The sequence below is a fragment of the Wyeomyia smithii genome, chromosome 3 (genome assembly GCF_029784165.1).
Source record: "Wyeomyia smithii strain HCP4-BCI-WySm-NY-G18 chromosome 3, ASM2978416v1, whole genome shotgun sequence".
Taxonomy (NCBI): domain Eukaryota; kingdom Metazoa; phylum Arthropoda; class Insecta; order Diptera; family Culicidae; genus Wyeomyia; species Wyeomyia smithii.
The window spans coordinates 175,130,290-175,151,838 of record NC_073696.1 but is presented as its reverse complement, the minus strand read 5'-3'; the positions used below and the strand labels follow the sequence as shown (position 1 = coordinate 175,151,838).

The 21,549-nt window shown below is 37.8% G+C and overlaps 1 protein-coding gene across 3 annotated transcripts in view; it reads right to left on the bottom strand.

The window, feature by feature from the left end:
* The window catches only part of LOC129732686 (serine proteinase stubble), a 285,885-nt gene that overhangs the window by 253,042 nt on the left and 11,294 nt on the right, over positions 1-21,549 (bottom strand). For 2 of the 3 annotated variants that reach the window (XM_055693785.1, XM_055693783.1), the window contains exon 2: positions 20,878-21,424. The exons of the other annotated variant lie outside the window; for it this stretch is intronic. The gene's annotated coding sequence lies outside the window, so the exon portion shown is untranslated. The remainder of the gene's footprint in view (positions 1-20,877; positions 21,425-21,549) is intronic. 3 annotated transcript variants of the gene reach the window in all.

The following is a 21,549-nucleotide window of genomic DNA, read 5'->3' as shown; positions in this document are numbered from 1 at the left end:
CTTCCAATGAAAATATCAAAAGCAAAAGCATGACCTATTGTTCCTCTTAATTTGATCATCATGGCAAAAGCCTCGTAGATTACTAAAAATCTACAGGTGCAACAGACAAAAAGAAAGCAATTCGATTAACGTTTGAAGCTCAAACTGCGAAGGTTGCTATTGCAAATGCATGCATAATAAACAATTTGCGATGGCAATCAAGCATTTTCTATTTGGTGAAATTATGAACACCTATCAAAACATTATGCGAAACACTTTCCATTTCAATTCCGACAACGTTTTAGAGCAGATTATGACAGCAAAATTTGGTCTGATTATGTAAACGCATTACCCCGGCAACTGAACGTATTCGCTTGCTTCCTTCAATCCGTTGCTTTTCATTTTATTTCACACACCTTCTAGTATAACCGCGCGAAAAGTAACAATTCACAAATAACTTAAAAAGGCTATAGAGCATCTTTTAGCTGCGAAAAATGGGAACATCTTACATAATTTTAGCTTTTTGCTCGTAATATAAAAGCCTGAATTGCACTCGGTTGGGATAGAATAACATCGTTTCAAAAGCTATTAAAAACACTCTGCTTACTAAAAGCCAGCCCGAATTTATTGCTCACAAAAACACAACTTACTATTAGCCAAAAAATGGGCAAACCCAAACTAGAGTGTGAGCATCAACTAGATATCGAAGTTGCTCCAATATCAAATGAAACTATTTTGCAGTACATCTGCTTATGAACACAGCCTTGGTTTTCCAATAAGGAAGTGCTAACGGGAATATACGTTGTTGAAGAGGTTCAACGTTAAAAGGGTAGCGCTTTCAATTCATTTACGGCCATCATTTCCACAGTATGTATCACCTAAAACTGTCTGACTTCGCAGTCAATAAAAAATAACATTAAATGCACAAGTCAAGTACCCTGGAGCAACGGCAATCGTGGAGTGAACTCCGCACATCACTATTGCCTTCCAGGTACTGTTGGCAATTTGTTTCGGTAAACATGCAGATCAATACAAACAGCAGTATTTCTACTTTTATGATTAATGGTCATTGCCGTGCGTCAACGTTAGACCTCTATATTGATGAGCAACCTAGAGGTATTTTTCCACCGCAAGGTTTTCCAAGGCATGTTCAAAAACGTGAACCAAACTCAACCACCATTCGAAGAAACTTCGCACGCACTTACGCTAAAGAAAAAAAAACAAATATTTTCCACTTCCCGGAAAGCTTATGGTAAAATATGGCCCTTTTTGGGATTTTGCTCTAGTAAAATATGTTGTTTGACCCGTAAATAATCGAGTAAAATTTGTTCTTCACCCGTCAAAACCATAAAACTGGGCGCAGAGTTGCACCCAAAACGAAGATAACAAATTAATATTTAGAACACATTCGACTCGTTCTGAGTGAAATCAAATCGAAGCAATCAAAACGTAACTTTCAAAAACATTTAATGGAAATAAAAAGCATCAATTTTAGGAATAATTTGATGCTCTTAGAAAGACTCATCTGCATAATGGAGCTAATAGATAACTGTCAATAATAATTTGTATCTAATGAGCAACATTAATTACATGCAGACATTATCTAAACTTTTTTAGAAGCACACAAAAAGGTGTCAAATATAAACGCATTGCACAGGGAAACAACAGATACAACGGGAGTCCGCAACGGATCCGTTAATAGGTTGCCACTCTACTATACAATTTGGAATTCCATAGCCAAGAACGGTTCGGCAGATAAGATTTTACTAGGCCAATTAAATCGATGATGGAACACACAATGCCTACCTCAGCAAACGATTGTCCGAATTGCATTCACCATGAGGCACCAATCATCAGCAGATCATCAACTAGTTCAGTAAACGGACAAACAAATGTTGAGAACGGCAAACAAAACGGTTTGGACACATTTTATCTCAGGTTCAGACTATTTTGTCGTTGGACATTGCTGGAGACAAATTTAAGTAATGTCATGGATACACAGTTTTATTAGCTGCTAGCTGACCCAGCAAACTTCGTCCCACCCATTTTTTTCTCTTTTTCTAATTTATGTTAAACTTTGAAGGCATGAAAATTCTTAATTGATACTTCCAAAGATTGACCATACGATTTGTGTATAGTCTGTAAATGCATGATGAGTCAGATAGGTTTAATCTCAAAAGGTAAATCATTCAAAATCATTGGTTTTATCGGAATGAGGACATCTTCGCCTTGAATTTTGCTTAAAATGTTTTTGCTTGTTCAATTTTATCCCACTGCATAACTATAATTGGTTCAGGTTTCTTAGCATGACCCGTTGGATAATTGGTTATTCCTTCGTGATGATTACACTGGTCAACACAGGTGTGGCCTTAAAGCTTAAACTAAAAAAAAAAACAAAAGAATATTATAGATTTTTAGCCATTCCTGTGAATTTTGATGCCCTCAGCCACTAACATGTTTTCAGAGACTTAAACGAGTTTTCTCGAAAACAACGTTGAAGCGACGAAACCGGCGAGCAAATACTATGCCAACTCTCACGTAAGTTGACGCGTTGGCTAGGGGCACCAAAATTCACAAAAATGGTTCAAAAGCTACAATCTTTCTGAGGCAGCTATTTCGAGTTTTAGGGTAGCACTTTTTTCGCTTTTGTCGACCAGTGTAATTCTTACAATCTACTCATTTATTCAAACAGTATGTTGATTTCCAATTTCGTTTTAAAAGAGGAAATTCAAATACTCGACAACTTCGGGTTTCTCTGCCAGAACTCCAAGTGCACTCAATCATAGTTCATATGATTCTGAAATATATTCGGAAACATATTCTAGTGAATTTCTCTTTTGTCGATATTAATCGGCACAAGTATTGCAGGAATGAAATCAATCGAACGAAATTCTCAACTGGTACTTCTCCTTCAAGATCACGTTAAGGCGTCAAGACGTTAAGGTAGACAGTCTATGTAGTTGGGGAAGTGAAGTGGCCAGCGCTTTCAAGCGGAATCCCAATCTTTTCGTCCGAGATGTCGCAAGCAAGCTGTGAGTGTCGTCTACAACTGTGAATCACTTACAAAACTTACAAAAGTTACAACTTACAGACTTACGGAAAAGTGGTGACTCCAAATCGTGACGATAAGCAAAACAAGTCGGCCAGTCAACGATGGCGAAAGTTGTACGTGAAGATGCGGACGAAGTTTGATTGCGTGATACAGGAGGATGAAGCTTACGTTAAGGCGGACTTAAAAAACTTCCTGAAAAAAAGTGGCAGAGATTTTCAAACACATTAAGCTGTCGATGTTTGCAAAGAAATATCTCGTGTGGCAGGCCATCTGTCCCTGCGGTTTAAACAGCATCATTTTCATCGCTAAAGGTTCCGTCAACAAGAAAATTTATGTGCAGGAGTGCTAGAAAAACGTCTGTTGCCTTTCCTCAAGCAACATCAGTTCAGTTTTGGTCGGATTTGGCATCTTGCCATTACGGAAAAAGGCCATGGAGTAATATGCACATATGCACACCGATTTACACACATTTTAGTTTGGTCAATTTTTGACCGTAACACTCTTCAGTTGGGAAAGTGAAAATTAAGCGAACTGAAAAATCTGATATAGTCGAGAAAATTTCTGTGATCGGGTGCTGAAACAGCGAAATCCAGTAGCTGTGTGGCAATTGAAATATTTTTGCAAAAGGGGAATGCTACCTTGAAAGATTTTTTGAAAAAGATTTTTCTGTTTGTTCCTCAATTAAAAGACAAACAATACTTCTACGCAATCTTGTTGTCAGGTATAAATTTAGGTATCAGAAAGAGTTGTGTGCAAAGCCAGACCGGAAGTTTAAAGTATAACTACATAAGGCTGTTTATTATATTAAATACATTGTTGTATTCGTTAGTGATCACAAACGACAAGTTGAAAACAAACTTCTCTTTTTCATTACTTCTTTGAATCATAGTACATATTACGATAGACTATTTTGTATCGATGTGTTTATGTCACAAACTTTCATCTAACACTTCTAAAATAACTCTTTGAATGTAAAACACCTAGCCGACAATAGGCCGATAAGCACCCAATCTGATAAAGTTGTATATAACGTTCTACATGAGCTTATAAGTACCAAAGTGGAGGCAATATACGTACCAAAATGGTTCGAGCAGTTAAAGACAAACAACTTTTCATTTCATTTTTTACAATTTTATAACAATTACCTTACCAACTCTGTTTGCTGCTTATTACAATTTTCTGTTGCCATATTTTAGGCACACATACAATTCCGTGTCACCCGTATTATGATTCTACTACGATGCTCTACGAACTAAAACGCAGAAGCGTGTAACATGAACTGCGAATAAATATTGCATTACATACAAACTAAATTTTCCAAATATTAAAAAACATAAAATTGAGTAGCAACAATTTCATTTGTATTTTTTTTTTTCAATAAGTACATGAGTACCTAAGTACAGTACAGTGGTATGTGTATTAATTTATTATGGTTGGATGCGGCATTTATCTTTATTATTATATTTGACAAGGCTGTGTTCAGCCTCGAACCCCCAACGTTCCGATCACTGCTCCTATTCTCTATCCTCAGAGTCATTTTACGATACTGCGAGTCAACGAATTTTATCTAGTACTGTTGAACGCCTTAAATCGTATATAATGTCATTTATTGTCTTCAATGTTCAATGTATCTGTATGTGCCATTTCTTTGTTTGATGATTTTTCTTCTAGTCAAAACTGCGTTCATGTTCATTACCCAATTCTTTAAATCTTTCATGAACTAGATGTATTTGCTTCGAGAAATATCCATATTGGGTGGTATTCGGCCATTTTGAACAATTTTCCGGAAACCAGTCGCCATCTTAGAATTTGAGATGGTGTCTGGGGTTGAATTATGGCTTCTGTGTATCATTCTAATATCAGACATACCGATATTGGGCGGTATTCGGCCATTTAAGGGCGTTTTCCAGAGAGCGGAAGTTGCCATCTTAGAATTCGAAATAACATGTGGAGTCAATTCCTGGCATATAAGCATAATTCAGGTTTCGAAAATATCCATACTGGGTGGTGTTCACTCTTGAGTCCCTTCGAATCTCGAAGAGGGTTACGGCAAGGTGATGGATTATCGTTATGCTATTTAACATCGCTTTGGAATGTGTAATATGTAGGGCTGGTATCGACACAAGTGGCATATTAAAGAGGTCTGCTCAGCTCGAAGACTAAGTACATGGGAGGAAGAGGTTTTAGAGAAGACAGTTTCATTTCAACCTCCAACCACGAATTCATATTAGCGGTGGTGAAATCGAGGTGGTAGACGAGTTCGTGTACCTGGGCTCACTGATGACTGCTGACAACTACACCAGCAGAGATTCGTCGACGCTTTATGACAGGAAATCTTGTCTACTTTGGACTCTTGAGGACGCTCTGCTCGAATAAAATCCGCCGTCGAACGAAATTGACTCTGCGGCCACGAAGCCTGGACCATGCTCGTGGAGGACCAAGGCACCCTTGGAGTCTTCGAACGGAAGGTGCTGCGTACCATCTATGGTGGAGTGCAGATGGAAGATGTTTCATTGCGGAGGTGGATGAGCCATCAGCTGCTGAGAGAACCACTCATCGTTCAAACAGCGAAAATCTGGAAAAACGGTGGGTTGGGCATCTCCTTAGGATATCGGACGACAACCCGGTGAAAATGGTTCTTGATAACAACCCGACTGGAACGAGGCGACAGAACGCGCAGCGATCAAGTTTGCTCAATCAAGTGGAAGGCGACCTTTTGGGCCTCCGCAGACGACATGGTCGGCAAGCTGTAGCCATGGACTGAATTGAATGAAGAAGACTTCTTCGAACAGCAACCTTTCAGCCTGGAGCTGACTGGTAAGTAAGGTAAAGGTAGTGTTCGATCATTTTCGGTTGTTCTCTAGGTTTCTAGGAAGTCGCCATCGTAGAATTCAAGATGGTGTTTAGGTTCAATTTTGAGCTTATGTGCATCATCTCGATTACGGAAACATCCATATTTGGTGGTATTCGGTCTTTCTCAGCTCTTTTACCCCGGAAGTCGTCGTCTTAGATTTCAAAACGACATGTGGAGCAAATTTTCGACGTCTGGGCATCATCATCCTGGTCCCCGTGGTTCTGTGGTTAGCGATGTCGGTCGGCTAGCTCTCCCACACGGTTGTGATATCGGGTTCGATTTCCGATCAGGTTGAGGAACTTTTCAAGCTAGAAATTTTCTCGACTCAGCACTGGGGCACGGTGCATCGTTGTACTTATCCTACAACATGCAAAATGTGCCGAAAACAATATCGATAACGAATTCTCTCAACTAATCTAGTTGATCGAGACCGCATTAGCCCCCAGGCTAGCGTGCGATATTGTTTTGCATCATCCTGGTTCTGGAAATACCCATACCATATTGGGTGGTATTCGACCATTTTTTACTATTTTCCAGAAACCGGAAGTCGCCATCATAAAATTGATTGATTTTAGGCATCTATGCATCATTCTGGTTCTTTAAATATCGATACTGGGTGGACTCTAAGAACGTTGAACCATCTTTGAGAAAAATGATTGAGGTCAAGAGATTTCAGGGGACATTTATTTTCATAACTTTTGAACCACATGTACAATCATTGTAATCTTTATTGGTTAAGGGTTTCATTCGACACCAATTTTGTTCGGCACGGTTGTGTAGTTTCAGAGAGAATAAAGTTTCGTAATTTTTACATTTGACACAAATCAGACAAAGTAACAGTCCGATGACAATTAATTTCAATAGAAAACTGTGGGTCAACTGGATCTTTCATTCGATACTAATTTTGTAAAAAACGGACACTAGTTTTGTGAAAATCAATCCAGCCATCTCTGAGAAAAAAAAGTGAGTTTAAAAGTCTTTGGTACACATTTCAGTTCATAACTTCTGAACCACATGTAGAATCATTAATTAATGATCACTACAGGGATGAATGACTGCCTCGGCAGTTAAAATTCCTATAAATTACTTAAAAAAGATCACTTGAGGGTTTTCAAGTCAACCCGTTCATTTGACACCAGTTTTGTTCAAATAGGTTGTGTAGTTTCTGAGAAAATAAAATTTCGTGATTTGTACATTTTGATACAAAATGCCTAAACCAAAAGTCCGATTACAATGAAATTCAATAGCAACCTATGGAGCAACTAGAACTTTCATTTGACACTAATATTGTATGATTGATCCAATCATATGTGAGAAAAGTGAGTGAGACTAAAAAGTTTCACAAACACATACATACATACATACAGAAAATTCTCAGTTCATCGAACTGAGTCGAGTGGTATTTGATTTTCAGCCATTTGGATCGCTTTTCTACCTTTGGTTTTGCCAGTGATTGCAATTTCTTTCTAGGAAGGCAAAAAAGGAAGTTGTCCCATACAAATTTTGTTTGAATTCAAAAGTTTCTAAATGACATCAATTTCACATAAAAATCTAAATGATATCAATTTTACATAAAAATGAAAAAATTGTTGAAGCTTTAGTTGAAAGTTTTTAAATTTACTTAAATTTCTGTTTTGAACTAATAAAAAAAACTTTTATTTCTCGCTTTGTATTTGCGATTACAATTTTTTTTGATTGCACTCTGATTATTTAGAGTGTGAGGAAAAATAAAATAAAGTTGTTTGAGCCTTCTATCGACCAGAAATTTCTTCAAAGCCGTCATAATATTTATTCTAGTGAACATACCCAAGGCAATACATTCGCAGTTGGGTAAATTAAAAAAAACTTTTCATTCAATAAATTAGGTAACCAGTGGACTATGGAGACTAACTTCCTACATCACAAAAATTGAATGATTATGTTTATCGTCCGCGTTGCTAACCAGCTACAGATACAACTGCATGGAAGTACAACCAGTGAAGAAATGTTACTGAGTATAAAACAATTACGGAGTCAACAGATGATGCCAACAGCGAGATAATCTGTTTTCCTCCCGTGCATCAATACCTGTTACGTAATTTGATTGCCCAGACGAAAGAAGTTAAACCATATGGTTGGGCACAAGCCTTCCAGAAGTAATTTCACTCCCAGTATGGTACTCGATTTTATTGCTTTCCGTTGCCCGCAAAATCCATTATACGCACGCAGTGCAAATAGGACTCTTCGTGAGCAAATCGCCCGGTAGGTTAGCATTCTCTACACAAAAACATTATTGAAATGTTTGCGGTTCAACCTGCGTATCTGCGCACAACAGTTTTACTGGGAGTCTATTCGCGATGTTAAATGGTTTATTGTTACACCATTCCCGATGGCTGATAATAGCGTGCTGACCATGACCATTCCCACTGGGTGCCAGTGTGATCAAGTGACGAACGCTAAATGGAAACTTGTCCGACTTGTACCTGCAGCAGCTGGTAGCGTGGCATTTCCTTAAGCACCATAATCTTATTTGCTCAGGCTTCCTCCTCCTCTCACCATCCTTTAAGCGATGAATGTGGTATAAATTGAATAATATGCGCATATTTATTCTATCGTCTATTTAAGGTCAACAAGGCAGTTATGCGGTGTAGTTTCATTCTAGGCAGTACGTTGCTACCTGATGGCATAATGGCTCTGTGATTTGAGGAAACAACACACTTATCTTCGGGGTATGTCTGCATCGAGCGTGTTCAGCCTTTCCTCCCGTTACACCTTGGCAGCCAGTCAGTTTGTCTATCCCCAGCGAAAATCCCTGGGCTTTTGATAAAAACCGATGCCGTCTTAGCTGTCACATCTTTCACCACAATCGCAATCTTCTGCTACACCGGCGATACCTCAGATCATTATGATATTCTGATATTTTAATTTGAAATAAATTGTTGATGGTATGGTATACATATATTATTCGAATTGGTTAGAAGTCTGGGAATCTGATAAGAAAAATATCTTTGTATTTCGGACGGTTGATTTTACTATACAATGAGAGCTCATAAAACAAAGTTTCGTGAATAACAATATTGTGTGGATAACACTGCGACGAAGTGCTGAGCATAGAAAAAAAATGAAGAATCCATAAAGTAATCCAGTATAATTGTTATAATAGCTATGGAGTTTCCGTCTAGTTCCGTCTAGAGTTTGGCCTACCATTGTCAGGTGCAATCCGTGAAACGTGTTTGGTTGGAGAAACCAGGTTCGTTTGCAGCCAGCTGGAAACACGCATCCCTTATGCACTGAGAAACTGCGAAGAAAACAATGTTTTTTGTACTTCTTCGGCAAGAATGAAGTTGAATGCATTTATGTAATCGCAAAGCTGTATAAAGAGAGTATGAATTGCGCAACGGATGCTTAAATACCCTTTGAGTTCGCGCTGCGTTGCTGACAATGATGGCACCGCGTTAACGATGATAAAGAACATACACTACCAATTACACTTCTTAAAAGGCATACACTTGTTGAAACACAATTAAATTAAATATACAGGACGGGCTAATTGACAATAATGATAATTAGCAGGTTCTGCAGATACTTTAGGATTGACACCCGGGTCTGCTTTTTGAACTTTGCGTTAGCTTGCTACGAACACGATGTCAAACGACATTTTTATTGTTGTTTGTAAGCTGCTTGTTATGTAATTTCATGACATAAATTAACATCTTGTTGCGTCGGGAACTGCTGGGCATTTTTTACCCTTTGAAAGTAGCTGGTCAAATCACACCCTTCGAACGAACAAATAAAACTAGTATGATACTATTACCAAAATTATACTGTTGTTAAAATATATCCCAAATGATATTTTTTACGAAATAAATATCAAACTATAGTAGTTTTTGCCGAAGCGTCGCACCAAAAAGTCAGGAAAAGTCAATGTCATTGAGGACAATAGTTTTGATTGATTTGAGATATTCGATAAAAGATTAAAAGATTGAGTTTCACTATATGCCCGAGGTAAACCGTGAAGTTGCCAAGACATGGATCTAGAAGGGCGGAGGGTATTGTTTGAGATGAAGTAAAGCAAAAAAGGATATAAAACAACAACAACTGAGTGACAAATTACATAATACATTAAAATTACTTTAAGTTAAATTGATAATACTTTTAATAACTATCACGAATTATACTATAAAACCCGTGCTTTGCGTCCTGCCTCTGTTATTATTTTTAAATAGTTTAACGTATTCGTTACGTTTCTCTTGCGTTTCCATGCCGAGTGATCTAAAAGTACGCAAAATTTTATTCGACCAGTTTTTGTTCATATGGAACTTTGCACACGTATTTAATGTAGCACACTGAGTATTTTCTGCGGGTGGACGAACTTTTCAGACACAAAAGTAACCTTTTTTTTTAAAGCGACACAGAAACCTTCAGATGTACAAGAAGCTGAATTGTGGGGAGTCAATAAGCTTTACAAAAAATATTTACACCGTAAAAAAAATTGTTTAGGAATCATAAAAATAAATAAGCACTGAATTTGAAAATACAAAATAAAAGTGTTAAATTTCCTACTATTTTTTGACTTCAGGTTTAGTGATAACAAAACTTTTGGTAAAAAGTCCACGGTCAATAAATGAAAGATAAATTTTTCGTTGAAGGTTAATTTTCAAAAATTTTAATAATATTTTCATTGTAAAAGCTTATAATAACTAACTTCCTACATATATCTGTTTTGAAGCTATTTCGAATTTCGGCTTAGAAAGTTAGAAAATTACAACACTACTCACATATATTTACTTTTTTTTTATTTTTTTTTATTTTTTTTTTTTGTTTTTTTTTTTAACTGCTCTACTATACTGAGCCTCTGTCAATCCAACAATTTCGCCCAATTACAATTCCCTGGCGAAAACTTTCATACGTTACTCAGACCAGTTTTATTACAATAGGGACTTCTTTTTGTTAGGAGGGGAGCCAACAGGGAAGGAAGGGTATGTGTTGGGGATCCTGCTAAAGTCCTTTAGCGGGCTTGATTCTACTTAGATTCGAACCCACGACCACCCGCTTATCAGAGCGGATTCTGTAACCTTGCGGCTACGGAGCTTCCTGGATATATGATTACTTTTGGCCCAAAACGGAAAACGTGATTGAAATGAGGTCGGTATCTTGTAGCGGGAAAGCAACCCACGTAAAAAACTGCGTAAAAAAGGCCCTACTGTATAATGTTTACCACAATGACCGTAATCCCGTTAACAAGGAGAGGAGGTGTACTTATAGCCGTACGTTACAATTTAACCGAATCAGTAACAAGAAAGTGATACTGAACAACTTTGGGTTAACGTGAATGGAACTAAATATTTATCTTGGCGTTGTTTACAAACCACCACATTTTTCTACATCCTCGAAAAGTGTTGAGCGCCATATCGATTGTACATTTAAAGTACCTGAGAAACTAGAACCGCAGGACTTTCACGTATTTAGTGTTTGGCGACTACAATCAACCCGGCCTTTGTTGTTCGTTTCTGGATACAAATGATATAAATATGACTGTTACACTTTTCAAGCACCGGTTCTTGTCACTCTTTCGTGAATTTGTTCTTCGACCCAGGCCAAAGCTGAAACCAGCCTGGTCGAATCCAACCGTAGGAGATCCACTGCGCTGAAAAAGTACTCCCGTTTTCGAGATGCCTTCACTAAACGAGAATTTGATGGAACCAGTCGTCAATACCGAACTTATAATCAATATCTTTACTCAAGATACGGTAAAGCAAAAGCAACATGATCTCAAACAAAATTCCAAACGTTTTTGGTCATTCAATAACGAAAAACGCTAGGAAACTGGACTTTTTGCTCAAATGACACTTTGCGATCAATTTTTCAGTAATACTGAAGACATCTGTAACCTTTTTACTCAGCAGTTTTCGGGTGTTTTCACTACCGGCAATGCTTCAATCCATGGTATACAAATTACTCTGAAGTACGTTCTTGTAAACGTATGCGATATAAACATAACTTGTTTCACACAAAATTAATTTGCAGGAGCTCTTAAGCAGTTAAAATCTTGGCTCGTTGCACAGGAGTGTTACACATTACATTTCAACTAGGGTGGTCGGTATTACCGACTTTTTGAAAAACCGGTATTTCGGTATTCATAAAAATAAAAACCGGTAAAACCGGTATTTTTATTTGTTTTTCAGATTAATACAAACCAGTGGTGACTCGTGGACTTTGAACCTACTTTTCCAACCACAAAATTCTTAAAATCATATCTTGGTGAAGTAATGATGATTGTCCGCGAAAAAACGCAAGTCATTCTCTCTGTACTATTTAAAAATAAAACTGAAAAATAATCAAAGATATAGGGTGTCGAGTGGTTTTCTTCTGCCGGTTTTCTGCCGCAGTTTTATGGAAAAACCTGCCGAAGTAAAACTGCCGAAGACGTTACCTACACTAATTTGGATTTGAAATTTATTTTTTGCTTAGCGTCTCAGGTTGCATCTGCATCTATGTATGGACGTGTCGCTGCATAATTATGTTTTTGCATTTATGAGTACCTATACTTCATCACGGTCCAGTTTTTTTGTAAGATTTGGACCTCTGCGACCATTGTTTTGATCTCTTGTGGTATAAGTTCCACATACAACACTGGAAAAATTTAACAGTGTTTGAAAAACTTCAATGAATGAATCTAGTGATATGATTACGAAGAACATTAGGGATTATCGAAAAAATGCCCACGGACCATTATTTCATCTTTACGGACAGTCTCAGTTCCATTGAGGCTCTCCGATCGATGAAAGATGTTAAGCACTCTCCGTATTTCCTGGGGTAAATACGGGAACATCTGAGTGCTTTATCCGAAAAATCGTTTCAGATTACCTTAGCGTGGGTCCCTTCTCACTGCTCGATACCGGGCAATGAGAAAGCGGACTCTTTGGCTAAGGTGGGCGCAACAAACGGTGATATTTATGAAAGACCAATTGCTTTTAATGAATTTTTCGCGCTTGTACGTCAGAATACGATCATCAGTTGGCAAAATGCTTGGACCAGAGGGGAATTGGGAAGGTGGTTACATTCCATAATCCCCAAAGTATCGACGAACCCGTGGTTCAAGGGGTTGGATGTAGGTCGGGATTTCATTTGCGTGATGTCCCGGCTTATGTCCAATCACTATAGATTTGACGCGCATCTCCGTCGTGTTGGGCTCGGGGAAAGTGGTATCTGTGCCTGTGGTGAGGGTTATCACGACATAGAGCATGTGGTTTGGTCATGCCCTGTACACCGTGACGCCAGGTCTAAATTAATAGCTTCCCTGCAGGCCGAAAGTAGGCAGCCGGCTGTTCCTGTTCGTGATGTCTTGGCGAGCCGTGACCTATCCTACATGTCCCTTATATACGTTTTCCTGAAATCCATCCACGCCCCAGTTTAATCCTATTCCCTTCCGCCTACATCCAACCAAACGACAAGAACACGTTAAGACCCCGGATCCGGAAACAGCAACTAGACCCGCACGATACTCTCAGGTCCCGAGGGAGACAACCCAATATGCCAGTCCGTAATATCTTGGCCCAGCAGCGGAACATATTCAATATGCTGCTTACCTATGGCGATGGAAAACCATCAAACAACAAATCAGTGCTTTTAATGCAAAACATTCTAGCTTTAAGTTAGATTTAGTTTCAGCTCGTAGTCGGCAGCGAGGATAAAAAATTTGCTTTTAGTTATTAAGATACTTTAGAAAGTAAGCTACCAGATATAATTGGCGCCGTTAAACATTAAATTGTATTTGTGCCGTGTCAAATGAATTATAGATGAAGAAAAAAAAAAATTACGAAGAACATAATTTCGAAACTCAAAAACAACAAAAATAACATGCAGATTTATGTTTCAATTTTCATTCACATCGCAAAACTTAGTTTCAAATTAGAGAATAACTTGAAAATTCTTAGAAAAACAATATTTGAAACTGTTGAGAAGAGTATATGAATGAAGAAAAAAAAGGAATAAAAAGAAATGATGATCAGACAAGAATTTACTATTTGCGAAGGAATCGAAGGTAAATGCTTCTATATTCTGTTCGATGCCCTTCGAGCAGTTCGTCAACATTATATATTATTAGAATTATTTGATTAACTTCAGCTCCTGATGGAGAAACGAAAAATGTGGCATATGCACAAGTTTGTAACTGAAATAGAAATAAATATTTGAAATGAGAGGTTGGCCAAAAATATATAAAAATATAGGAAACTATAGAAAAAGCAGAAATTTTAACACGAGCAAATCCGGGAACATTCAGCTAGTTGCTAATAAAAGCCCGCTGCGGTATGGGTGACGAAGCATTGACCATGTTACATCTATTCAAATATCTCATTTTCTCAAGAAACAGTAGTTTTTAGGATGAATTCTTTATTGGTTGATTATTTCATCCTGTAAACACTTTGTATCAACAAAAAAAAATTCCCAATCCAAATTTATAATTATTTATTATTTTTTTAGTTTTATTTTTAAATAGCACAAAATGAATAATGACTTATGTATTTTCGCTGACATGATTGTGATTACTGCTGCCTAGTTTGATTTTTATAATTTGTAGTTAAACTGGTAGGTTCAATACCTACGAGTTGCCTCTGTGAGTATGAGAGTGTGAAGAGATTATCCGTTCTACTAAAAAAATAAATGTTTTGCTTTATTAATATGAAGTTTTGTGACATATTATCGATACACATGAACACATCGTCTGAATCCATGCAGAACAAGCAAAAAGATAACAAAAATTGATAAATAGGTGAGGGTAAATTCATATTCAATGTTGCTTCTGTCTAAATGTATTTATTATATACATCGTCATGTGATTTGTAATGCCTATCTAAGTGGGTGGCATTCATTAGCCTTACAATTATTTTGGTGATTTTTTTAAATTTAAAGAAAATACCGAAAATACCGGTATTTTTGCCTCTCCAATACCGGTATTTCGGTATTGAAAAAAATATCGGTTTTACCGGTTTTACAGGTTTTTGTTTTACCGGTAAACCACCCTAATTTCAACGAATCTACATGATTTTTGTTCTGGTCGTCAAATTAGCACAAATCTAGTTGAGTTCAATTCTTTTTGTCTGCAATATTTATGAGCACAAATTGACACGGTGTATAATGACATCAAAGCAGCGTTCGACCGTGAAACGCACCAAACAAATGTATTCACCAAAAATTAAAAAAAAATCGGATTTTCTTGAAACTTTCAGGGAATGAACTAATACGTATTGATTATGTTTCGGCATAATTGCTTTCTTCAATTTCCAGTCCATCGCTGAAAGCTCGCACCTTTCCCTTAAGACCCCTCATTACAATTTGTGCAATGGTGGTGCCGACCTTTTTGGTCACTTTCATCCATTCTTTCTCCAACTCCAATTCGTTCTTAAATACCTTGGGCGATTTTCAAACTTTGGCCTTTATTATGGCCCGAAATTTTTCCACCGGAAGAATCTATTCCAAAATAATGTCTCGCCTCCGTGGGACCGCAAGGAGGGCAACAGACGCTTCTGGAGGCGCTTGGAGCGGTAAATTTCGCTGTTGATGGTACCCGTTGTGATGTACGGTTTACTTACTCAGTTTATCGTATTCACATATGGCCTGATAGAACAAGTATTATTTTGGCGTATTTGTCCACTTTCTTATTTACATCAAAAAATCAACAGACTCTATCTGGTCCTAATGATTGTGTCCTAATATACTTAAAAAAATTCTACTAATCCTGGTGCGAAAAAGGAGATAGTCAAATTCGGTGACAAACTGTTGAAAACACGCTATAGTTCGATAGCCCCGTAGTTGTGCGACGAAAAGGAACTCGCAGAAAAGGGTTGTTCCGAACGATTCGGGAAGTCACGTTTATGTCGATATTACCCAGAAGTACAGCACAATCAGTTCACATGTGGGTGTCGGCAATGACCATAGCGCGTGGAAGATCACGTCTTACTTGCAAAAAGTCGAGACCGATGAGCTGCGCGACTATCGTATCTTCGTTGAATTGCCTCGATTCTATAAACACCATTGCACAGTGGTCCAATAAGGCAAAAAGTGGAACTCAATTCCATAGAGCGTTTTACCTTCATCCTAGCTAAAAAGTGTCTTCGGAACAATTGTTGGTATGAATGACCCTTATAATCGCAAACTGTCAAAAAGTATGAAAAGTTTACTATACTAAAAATAAAAAAAATTACTTTTCTGTGTTAAGAGATAGAAGAACAGTTTGTTCAGCAAAGTTGTAGAAGATTCAAAAATATGAAACATTGTTGAACAAATGAAAACTTATCTTCTTTCGGTACAAAGTTATAAAGTATATTACATGGACCTAGTACTATAATGGAGTTTATAGTACTTCAGCCTAACTTCAAAGAAAAGTATTGACATCATGATTCCACTTGCTCCTTTTTAACTTATACATTCTTGAAGTTATCGAAAAAAAATCTAAAATATGATATAACTTTGTAAGGAAAAGTCCTGGAGATATATGACTTTTAGCAAAAATGTGTGTTTTGTGTGCCCTAACAATTCCTCCGAACAATACTTTCGTGTAAATTGCAACTAACAAAAGTTAAGTACAAAAAACTAACTTTTAAGTAAGTTCCATGTAATATATTTTATAAATTTGTACCGAAAGAAGATAGGATTTTCATTTCATCAAGAAAGTTTCATATTTTTGAATCTTCTACAACTTTGCTGAACAAACTTTTCTTCTATCTCTTAACACAAAAAAGTTAATTTTTTTATTATAAGTATAGTAAACTTTTCATACTTTTTGACAATTTGCGATTATGCGGGTCATTTATACCAGCAATTGTTCCGAAGACACTTTTAAGCTAGGATGAAGGTAAAAGGCGCTATGGAATTGAGTTCCACTTTTTGCCATATTGGACCACTGTGCATTGTGGTATGAAGGATCCACACTGCCGAACAGTATTCGTGCTGAGTCGAGATAATTTATTAAGCTCGAAAAAATTCTCGACCTGATCGGGAATCGAACCCGACATCATTCCGGAACATCAAACCGTGATTTGGCAACGTAGAACTCAAGCCCTTGCGTCTGCCTTGATGCAGGTTTCGTCATCCATAACCACACATATAGGTTTCGTTAACCACTCTCGATACAGCTTCCTCGGTGGGATTTGGCCGCCGTGTTTTGTTAATCACGCTGATTTGGTTTGCTGAACAAATCGGGCGGAACTTGTTGCCTTCAGATCCCCGTTGCGAATCGAATCTTCGATTTTCTTCCATTTCCAGCTCGCCGCTCGGTCGTCTGGGACTCCTTGAACGATTTACCACCCGAGACACAGTCGTATGGGTGATTCCCGGTTGTCTTCCGATCCATCTTATGATCGCAGTCGGATTTTGCATGACGGCGCGCAAAATTCTCTGCCGATTTACTTCTTGTTTCGATGACATCTCAATAATCACTGAACCGATCGTTATGAAATTTTACACATGTAAATAATACACTCCAAACTAATTATATCCAGCACAGATTTTCAACAATTTTTACCCGCGGACAAAAAAGTTACACACGAATGAAAATGGTGCATTTTATTCGAGTACATGCCTTAAAGCATCTTGATGCTTCGCTACTTTCGTTCGGTGATTGAAATCATATCTTGGAAACCGCTATCTCTCGGTAAAAGGTGTGTTTGTAACCGGCTCAGTATCAGTGTTGCCAAGTGCTCCATGATCAGTTACAACCGACAAAATTCGAGTACAGCTACTCCATTAACGATCAGGATATTAAACGATAAACGGTTTGAAAAGATCTTGGTGTTCTACTGGATACCAATCTCACATTCGACGTTCATTACAGCAGTACCATTTTCAAACAAACAAGAACCTCGTGTTTATAATGAAAATTGCTAATTAGTTCCGTGACCCGTACTGCTTGAGAGCATTGTACTATGCACATACACGCTCTACTCTTGAAACGGCGGCAGTTGTTGGAAGTCCTTATACTAGGCTTTGGACTGAGAGAAGGTTAATCAGATACGCACTTCGAACCTCAGTCGGACAGATCATATGGAGCTTTTCCATATACATTCAGGAGTAAATTGCTGGATATAAACACATTAGAAAAAAAAGATGATATGCGTGCTGTATCTGTCGGAAAAGTGCTTTGTGGATCAATATGGATTCTAGCTAATATTAATGTCAAATTCGAAATAACTTGAAAATAGAGGTATGGATCCTTCTTTAGTTTAATGTATCATTTGGGGTGCGTTAACTTAACGAATTATTATAAGCTTTTCGATTCAACGCCACCGGTAATTTTCGTCGAAATTGAACTCCAAAAGAGACTATCCGATCATTAAATCGATTCATGTTCAAAATAAATTATGGAAATCAGTGACGTACATTCGCAACCCAACTCCTTCGATAGTAGACAACTCGTAGACGTACCAAAGTCAACAAAGAACCCATCTTTCGACCCTGACCATCTCATGGTCCGTAGTAAGCATACCTTAACTTGGTAGATTGGCCAGATCAATTGAAAGCAAGGTTGCCAACAGAACAAACAAATCTGGATTTTGTCATATTTCTGATTACGCGCCGGACAAACCTTAAAACCTTCTAGATATTCGACAATGAGCCAGTCTTCGTTTGTCACATGAATCGTTACATATCTATAGATTTTTTTGAAAAAGAATGAATCTTTTGTCACACGAAATTACAACCGGTTTATTGCCAGACTTTCAATGTGTATTACTCAGGATTTATATGAAATCTAGTGGCAACCCTTACTATATGTAAAGCAATACTGGATGGTCTTCCCGCTTAATGCCTTAAAAGAAAGCAACTAAAACACCTCACATCGCACCGTCTACCATCTCTCTGTATGCCGGCAATGTTCGATCCCATATCTTCTTTCTCGTAAAAGGGAAAACAAATAAACTAAAAATTAGCTCTTTAAGTTCAGTCTCCACAAAATTGTACCACACACGTATCAATACCAACCGGCCTCGGTCTCGTGTTATGTAGCACGATTTTTTGTTCCCCTGCGAGGAATAGCAATGAGGACGAACCGCGCAGAACCAACGGACATTATCTATACACGGTTAACATTTCCCAGCCAGTGAGCTAACAAACTACGACGATGACGATGGTCAGCAATGCAGGCATGCACCTCCAACGTCTATGGCGTGGGATTACCGTGAATGGCGCACGGACTCAGTCAGTGCAGGCAATACAAATAGAACTGTTCATTGGAATCGATGTGCATAATATGTATATCGTATGCTGTATTATTATTATCATTATTATTATTATTATTATTATTATTTTGGTATTTTACTATAACATTAGAGGGTCATAAAGGAAGCAATCAAAAATCAAAAGGTGAATTGATTCAAATTGGAAGCAACACGTGCATCATTAAACTGCCATTTGTTTTATTACTATGACTAGCTGGTATCGATTTATTTGAAAAGAACAATGGCGTGGGTGTCACAGAAATGACACTTCAAAAGCATTCAAATAGTGTAAGGGTTGTGTATCTTCATAAAACTATTGATATTCGGATAATATATTTATATCAGTTATAGCAGCATAGTTTTGATAATTTCAAGATATCACATGGATCAAATCAATGCGCACACTTTCATGAAATAATCGAAATATGTTCACTTTTTAGGATGAATCGATCTTATGTAATTTCCGTAAACTCCAGTAAACTAAGTAACTGTTAATTAAGGTACAGCACAAAATTCGACACCACCGTAAAACACGTCCAAATAAAATAAAAACGCAGCTTATGTGCAAATCCGCATTCGAAATTTCGTCGGCAGTTTCTTGATTGCTATAGGATAGCAGTGAATGTCATTTAGCAATACTGCTTGTACACATCTAACAATATAAAAAAAATCTCACTCTTGAACAGCATCAATTAACAACCTAACACAATACATACCGTAATCAGCAGACCATGCGCAGACAAACAGCTTTAATTAGGATGCGCGGAACACTTGATAACCTACCATTTACTCGGAAGAAAATTCCTCTCACGGTAACTAAAGACTGAAAAAATATGTCTGCAAACCCAGGGAGACCAGCGTAGTTAGCTAATATTCCATAGCATTTACGAGAAAGCTTGTTTCAATACACCTAGTGAATGGTGTGACCTTTTAGACTTCCCTTAAAATTAAAAACAGATAATCATCGAATATCTAGAATCAGTCAAAGGCGAAAACCCGAATCCAATCCACTCACTCTGAGAACATTACAGAGTCCAATGGTATAGCATACTTATAAACATATTACAACGGTCATCACGATGCGGGTCAATGTACTTTGCTAAATTTATCTGCAAACATGGAATGGTATAGAACCAGGATTCAGTAGAGTCCGAACACACAAATAAAAGTGACTCAAATTGACATTACCCATGGTTTACTACCGATGAAAGCTTGATTATTTCACACTCGCATGACTTCTTTGAAGGAACCCAGAACTACCACCTAATAGTTCAAGTAATTTGACGTCATTATTGAAATCAACTGGCGGATGCTGATACATTACAGTTTTGCTGTGACCCAGAGTCACTTCAAATAAATCGTAATGAGCCAATGTACCATGCTCGCGTACCAAAAAGATCAAATAGAAACATAAACATGTGCACGCAAAGGCACTTATCGCGATCTGCTTCGAAAGGTAAACTCAACTCTCCTTGTCAAACCCAGCGAGATGTAAAATCCAACCAAAATCGAGGGAAATTTTCGTGAAAATTCTACTCGTTTACTACTCACTGTCAAAGGCGACACCAGACTACTTCGAACAATGAACTCTAATCAGATGAAAGTAAAACCGGGTCTAGAATCTTAACTCGCCAGCATACATACGTGCATTAGCGCACTGCGCGATTCATCGGTTCCTAAAGTCAATAAACGACGACCGCCAAAAGGCAATAAAACCACCGATATTCGGTCTGGCTCCATTCCGAATAAGCCGAAACCAAGGTGAATGAAACAGTAAAAAAGCAACAACAGATATTTACCTTAATTAGTTGTCCGTTGTTTAGCTCTTCCTCGGATCGATCAATTCTACATGCAACACTCTTGGTTCACAGGAAACCGTTCTCTACCCGCCGGATCCATGCTGTGCGCGATAGTGCAATGCTGGGCGGTGTTTTCGTTTTACTGTTCTCTCTGTTTTCTGCTTCTTTTACCCTCTGAGAAATTTCAACGACTCAGTAGGTGACGAAAGACCACTCGGTAAGCAAATTTCCACCGTGTTAAATTTACGCTCAATCTATGCAAACTGCTCTTCTAGGTCAGCTGCACTGGTCTGTTAATGTCGAATAACGCTCTCAATCGCACTTTTTAGCACACGGTTCGGGTATTTTTACGGTTGTCGGATGGATTCTCTTTTATTTCTCGCTGTTCTGCCGGCCACATGAAATTCCGGCAAATTTTTCTTGTCCACCCAGATTGTCAATGTTTTCCACATTAATCATTCACACCAGCACACAAAAGAAAAAAGAAAACCGGAAACGATTCGATTGCAAAGAGGTTGATTTTGTTCTATCGACCGATTTAGAAAAGCTGAAAAGATAAATGAATTTGGGAATAAGTACCGCAACTATCAACAAAGAAATGTCTAGTAAATGTGTGTTTTCCTATTTGTAGTATAAAAAGATATCCACACCTTGAGTCATCAATAATGCATT